This window comes from Anoplopoma fimbria, chromosome 1, assembly GCF_027596085.1.
Source record: "Anoplopoma fimbria isolate UVic2021 breed Golden Eagle Sablefish chromosome 1, Afim_UVic_2022, whole genome shotgun sequence".
In the NCBI taxonomy this organism is placed as follows: domain Eukaryota; kingdom Metazoa; phylum Chordata; class Actinopteri; order Perciformes; family Anoplopomatidae; genus Anoplopoma; species Anoplopoma fimbria.
In genome coordinates, this window is record NC_072449.1 from 3,000,809 (window position 1) to 3,008,246 (window position 7,438).

The following is a 7,438-nucleotide window of genomic DNA, read 5'->3' on the forward strand; positions in this document are numbered from 1 at the left end:
AAGTGTTCTTTGGCTCTGATCAACGATCCGAGTCCTCTAGTCGTAACATGTTAATGTTAATTAAATATTTACCTGACATTTTAAAATAACCTTGAAAGCTAATCACACCTTATCTACTTGATCCAAATTCTGAATGTCCTGATTCAAAACTAGACATTAAACGTTATGTTAAGTTAAGGTCATACGCTTAAATTGAAGATGACATGACTGAAAGTTTAAAACAGACTCGTTTTATTTTAGCCATCCTTGAGTTTCTCACAGAACTAAACTGAATAGCGACAGCTGATATGACCTGCAGCAGTGTTTTGTCATCTTAACCGGTGAAAGTAAAAATTCCAATTCACATTAAACATCTGAATCATTGTTAATATAAATATATTGATTATTTCAGCTTTAAAGTAACTACTTGGAGGGTTTTCTTTAATTAAAATGTTCATTAAGCACTTTATATATCACCGAATATATGTAACACAATGGTGATTGTGCATCATTGTGATTTTGATTTTCCAGCTGTGGTTGGAAGGCGGAGCTAACGCAACACACTCTCTAAAAAAGAGATGACTACACATGATACATGATGAAACTACAAAAGACAAGTGCAACAACTTCCACTCCAGTCACACAGGCAGCTCCTGCAATTACCTCTTATCACCAAAGGTGGCGCCAAAGAGAACGAAACAGATCTTTCAAGATTTTAACTTTAATGAAATATCAAGACTTAAAGCCTTTACGCACCGGGGGAGTTTATTTTTTTGTCTTATGATTAATTTGCTCGTCAATAAAATTTCCAAACTCTTGTTTTTGTCCTGAATACTTTTACACAGAACAGAAATATTAAAATGCAATCATCAACCAATAAAAGCATCATGCAATTCCATTAAAATTACATTTTTGTGAGAAAATGAGCATGCAAAAAAAACTGCTTCTGACATAGAAGATGTATTCATTTAATGCATTATTTTCATTCTAGCTTAACTTTGCTTTTTTCTGACTTTTAGTGCATGTTAGCGTTACCCACTGGTTAGCTCGCTGCTCTCAAACCCACGGCGTCGTCACAGAAGCGTAACATCCACCCGCACATCCCCGCAGGTAAACACTGTTAGCTCTGTCAGCACTGTTGCCAATGTTTGTACTGATAGCGCTGTTAGCACCGTTAGCTTCGAGCCACTTTGAGAGCCGTTTAGAGGCAATCAATACGCTCCCCATCTTGCTTTTAGCACCGTTAATAAGAATACTTCAGAAGACTGAATTGCTTTACTCAGGTCATTGTCATGTCTAAGGTACATGATGTTTTAGAGGTTTTCCCACACTGACAATACTGTGGGAAAACTGGGCACTATATGTGGCATTTAAACCAAAAAAAGAAACAATGAAAATAGTCAGAATCTTGGCTGTGGCTGCTTCAGTGGAAAAACATCTATATTTGTATCAGTCTTTAAAGAGCAGCCATGGAAGGCCTCTGAGGGACTGGTTTGGTCCTGGTTTATAGTTACAGTGTGAAGCTCTGCTGGGAAAACATCACTCTTTCACCAAGAAACAAAACGTATCAAGCAGTTTCAGGTCAGGGGGAGGGGAACAACAGCAACATGCCAACAGAAATGTTTTTCCTGAGAAACGGATGGATGTGACAGTTGGGACATGAATGTTTCACCAGTCCTGTACAATTACAGTGACTTCATCCAGTTACAGATCTCTGAGACGATAAGCTTGTTTGTGAAAGACGGGAGGCAAGCCGGGGCCGGTGCTCGAGGTCGGCTGATTTCACTGTAGATATCGTGAACCACACACACTCTGATGTCTGGATGAACGGAGAACACACTGCAGGAGGCTGCAGATGAGTTAATGCTCCAGCTGCATCCTTATCAATGATCTCATGCTGTTAAAGGTAAACAGTGAGGGAAATAACATATCTGATAAAGAGACATTAAAGCTGTGTTTACACCAAACACGGAAAAAAATGCTGTTACAATGTAGGCGACCCCATAGACTGTATATAAGAAGAGATAGTAGTCATCGTAAGGTCACCCATTGGTATGTTGAAACCTTGATTTCGACATTTAGGATTTGTGCAACCAGTGAACAGAAGTGTCCATATATGGACTGAGGAGGAGTGACGTAGAGACGCAGTATACGTCTCTGGTGTCGACCTGTCAATCAGTGTGTAGCCCCGCCCTAAAGCATCCCCTGCTTTATGGTCTGTTTGACTCTAAATGGAGCATCATTTACTAAATGAACATCATGCTGTATTGAAGAAGACTTGAAACTAGAGATTGAGACCATAAACTCATGTTTACAATGTTTACTGAGGGAATAAATCAAGAGAGAAGTAGAGTCATTTTCTCATAGACTTCTATACAACCAGAGGAGTCGCCCCCTGGTGGACAGGAGAGAGAATGCAGCTTTAAGACATTTAAGACTTCACTTTTCAGAAGTTCTCATCAACCTAACGGTGTGTTTTTGTTTTTCATGGACCGACTATATCTTATTAAGGGTGGGTGTTAAATGGTTTTACTGCATGTTGCCTTCCTCTTACCCAAAAACCTGCTTATGCTCGATTTATAGTCCTGCATTTATACTGTGCCCCTATGTTGTTGGACTGTGGCAAATTATAGGTTGCATATAATGTCTTTTTAATCATGTTTCAAATCCTTTCTTTGATTTATCTTAGATGCGTGATTCAATAGTTCCATCCTCTTCATAGTTTGGCACAAAACAACTCCATATCTGGAGAAAAAAACAAAAACATTATTGAAGAATCAGATGATGAAGAGGAGTTCCTGTGCCTTAAATTCATAAAGTTAACAGTTAACATTCAGTAACTGAATGTTGGGTACTAATCCCTCTTCCCGGCTTAGAAGTCCCATCAAACTTCTGCGGCGACCCTGGCGAACGTCAAAACATCTCTGCGGCTTTTGCACAAGATGATTTCATTTCCAGGAATTGAACTTCATACCTGATGATGGATATAAATTAGCTTGGCAAGCTGGAGAAGAAAAACATTCAGCGTTCTTCCCTCAAGCGTTTTAGCGTCTTGTGACTACATGTTTATTCATATATGAATAAGTACTGCTCTGTTGATATGGAGTTCATTGCCTATAGGGTGACTATGTCCGACCCTCTCATCCTGCCGTGTCTCAGTTAATAAACCGGTAACTCAAACTCAGTGGAAATTTCACATCGAGAGCAGTGAAGGTTTCATCTGTGTGTGTGTAATCAAACCACCAGCCACACACTTAAACTACTGCACGCATCATGAAGATCGGTGCAGAGCCGGTGGAAAGTTGTGTTGAAGAAGTGTGTTTTGAGCGTGGTCTTTTGGCTTGAGATGTAATCTGTGTGTGGCTTCATCTCTCCTCGTCTTCCTCCTCGCCACAAACACCCCCCCCGATTTATTTCTAGTTCCTCTGATTCTGTTTCTCCACTTCGGCCAGCAGCTCGGCGTTCCTCTGGCCTTTGAATAATAAACAGCTCTAATGAAGGCCGGACCGTCTGGCTCTCCTCCGCTGAGCTGTTGTGACAGATCTGGAATAACACCAGACTGATTTCCAGCACAAAGGGTGTTTGGAAAAGCAAAGCAGCTAATTTCGCCGTCACTGAGCTCGCTGACAGACCTTGACTCTTGCAGAATATGTTCAAACTCTCAGCCAGGCCGGCTTCTCCTGTGAGGTCAGGTTGCATTAAGTCTCACAGAGTAATGAAAAAAGAAAGAAAATACCAGCAGCAGCAGCAGCTTGGAGGGCGATGAGCTCATGCACGCAGTTTCTGGCCAGCAGCTCTGGGTTTTGAAGCACAGTTGCATAAGAGAGCGAGAGTGAAATATGATTTATACGCCGTGCTGCAAACCCAGCATTTAAGTCGGATCGTAAAAAGACGATGACTCATCGCATCGCTATGCAGAGAGCCCCGAAGAAAAATAGCGGCATCAGTTCACGGGGGAATTTTCTTTATTGATTGTGCTTTTGGGAAACCTCAAAAAATATATATATAGTTAATGTGTTTGTGCCACAAGCACGAAGCAATTTATGTGTTGACGTTGTGGGGATTTGCTTGTGATTGTGATTAATGACTCTGAGTATTTTTAACTTTTATTTCTCCCTATGTTGGTGTTTACATGGAAATTGAAGTGGGCATAACTGTAATTGATATTATCCCTTCTGAGACTGGTGTGTGTGTGTGTGTGTGTGTGTGTGTGTGTGTGTGTGTGTGTGTGTGTGTGTGTGTGTGTGTGTGTGTGTGTGTGTGTGTGTGCCTCCTAACCCTCATAACCCAAAGCAGTTTTGAGGCATTTTTTGCTCCTGTCACATTTTACTCTCTGTGGCCTTGATTCTTACTGCAATATAGAATTCCTGCACCTCTATGGAATCAGAACAGTCATGGCTAGAAGTATAAAGAACTCAAATATTTATTTTGTGCAGTATAACACTGTTACAATGCCATAAATCATTCAATATGATGAAAACGCAAGTTGATTTCTTTGATAATTTCTTTTACAAAAACTGGAAACCAATGGAATCTATAAATCCAAAAAACATTTAAGTGTCTAAAAGTGTTACTCAAAAAAAACAAGGCTCCACGTGCTATATATATTAAACTTTTTACATTTTTACAACCTCTACTTACAGCTTCTCCTCTCCTCTCTGCTCTGTGTTCAGCAGCCTTCAGTTCAGTCAAAGTTTCACAGAATCTTTGTCACATGACTGTTGGTCTCAGATGAATCAATCATGGCTCCATAGTTGAGCTGAAAAGCTCAGAATTGAATGTTTTTTACAGAATCTGATTAAAGCACACGTTGTATTTGTTGCAAAATTTTAAATGAGACATGTAGAATAAAATGTTTTTGATGAAATATCACAATTTCAAGCTTAGTTTTGGATACTTTTTCTGCGGAAGCGTTGGTCACATATGATGTCGGAAAGATGAAAATATGACGATAGTTACAGTTTTTACAGCTTCAGTCAGTGATACTATATAAATAACTGTGTTATTTTGGCAATTGTTTAAAGAAAACGTGCTTTTTAATCCTGCCGGCAAGTTTTGGGAATCATAGGGTGACAACAGTGGATTATTGAATATCTTAATATTGTGCCATACTTTCAAAATGGTTGCTTCCAGCTGCAGGTGTGATTTGTTGTTCACTACCTTCCCAAACACACATAAGTGTAATCACCCTCTTGGTTTGGACGGAGCTGGCGTCCGTGAAGCGGATCCATGGCTACGGCGCTCTGCTTTGTAAAGAGTTGTTTGTTGATGGCAACACAGAAACAGGTCGGCGCTCACGGTGGTCATTTGAACTCTGTTATGCCAGCTGGCCGTCAGCGTGGCTCTCACACTCCGAGGAGACATTCGATCTTTTTGATGTCGAGTGGAAACGAATAACATTTACACGTGTTTGTGTTCCTCAAAAGAACAAATATATCTACCCCCCATTCCAAAGCCATGGATATAAGTTTGAGAGCTCTGTTATAGGTGGAGCTCTTTCTGTTATTGTCTTTCAAACTCTTTTTTCCTCTTGTATCTGTAAGTTAAAGTTAGAACAAGTCACTTTTTAACTGGTTTTGAATGTTAATGTAACACGGATCTATAAGATAAGATAAGATAAGATAAGATAAGATAAGATAAGATAAGATAAGATAAGATAGAGAGTGTTATTTATCCCGTAGGAAATTCTTGTGCCGGAAATTGATCAAAGATTACAACAAAGGTATAAGAAAAAACAATATATAAACAGTGGAGTAATAAATATGAAGTGCATGAGAAGTCAAAATGACACCATTGCAAAACACACTAACAATATGAATAAGATAAATTAACAAAAATAAGTCAACTAAAGTAGAAAAAGTAAACTACTACAACATACAAACATAAAGTGTATAACTAATTCTAACAGCGTTGCCAAATCCAAACTAAAATAGACCCGGAACCAGCAGAGACCAGTCCACCGTGGACAGACCCAGATCCAGCAGAGACCAGTCCACCGTGGACAGACCCAGATCCAGCAGAGACCAGTCCACCAGATCCAGCAGAGACCAGTCCACCGTGGACAGACCCAGATCCAGCAGAGACCAGTCCACCGTGGACAGACCCAGATCCGGCTTCACTTCAGCCTTTGACCTGCAGTCGGAGCTCCGGAGGGAGGAGGAGAGCTCAGCTCCCGGCAGCAGCAGCGTCTCCTCTCTGGGAGCCAACGCCACGCTGCTGGAGACCCAGACTGTATTGCTGAACCCGCTGGAGGGAAGGGAGGCAGGGGAGAACCAGAACCAGGACTGAGTGGTGCAGACTGTCAGACCCTGCTGCAGTAAAATGAGAGGTTTTCTAAAGGGAGTCTGGTGCTCAGAAACACTTTTCATCCACAGAGACCACCTAAAGCAACACAAAATGAAAGTTCCTGATAGAGTCCCACCTCAGTGATACTAAATGAGGTCTTTCTCCTCTCCAGCTGAAAAACCTCAACTACATCTCTTCCAATTATCCACAAAAAGACCTTCATCACTTATCCGAGTATACGTCTCTATCTGTCCGTGAATAGTTGAGCTCTGACATAAAGATATCCAAAGTATACAAGACTCCCTGACTCCTACGCGCTTAATCCTACATCTCTCTGAAACAGCATCCGTCCGCATGTCCTACACTATAATTTAAAAGCAGACGTCCAAATACTACTTACATCCATCCCTGATTTTATGAGTAGGTGGTATTCAGGATGGATCCATGGAGGGTAGAATACTTTGTGGTGATACAGCCTGTAGCTTCGTAAGCATCAGTACTAATTTGTAGCGACGTGGCCACATGTGTTTGTGTTCGTGGTTGGATGTCAAGATGTCAGAGCCCCAAACGGAGCAACACGGGAAAGGTCAGCGAGGCGGATTCCCAGACTGTTAAACAGCGAGAAGGAGCTGTTCTCTCTCTCTGGACGTCCGTTCATCTCGTTGTTTCACACTGTCACGCATGCTTTAAGACAACACAACTCCTCATTTACTGGCTCTCTAGGGCCCTGATAATACTCATCCTGAGTGACCTCATATGTGCTGATGGAAGAGACAGACGCCGCCTGTGTGTACGTGTGTGTGAGTGTTTGTGTGTGTGTGTGTGTGTGTGTGTGTGTTTGTGTGTGTGTGTGTGTGTGTGTGTGTGTGTGTGTGTGTGTGTGTGTGTGTGTGTGTGTGTGTGTGTGAGTGGGAGTTTTCATGTGTTTTGGTTCATAAAAAAAAACGAAACAACCCATCGTTGTGTTTTCTGCAACCGACTTGTTTTTTCTCTCCTTGTTTTTCTTCCTGTTTGTCTTGTTTTATGTCTTCACACCTCTCTGGTTACTGTGGTTTCTGTTTGTTAACGTGGCTCCACTTATGATTATGAAGTTGTGTTACATTACACAATGCAGTGGTTGCAGGATAATGACACCATCCGGGTTTGGATTCCCTATAAACGTCGGTTTTAGCTG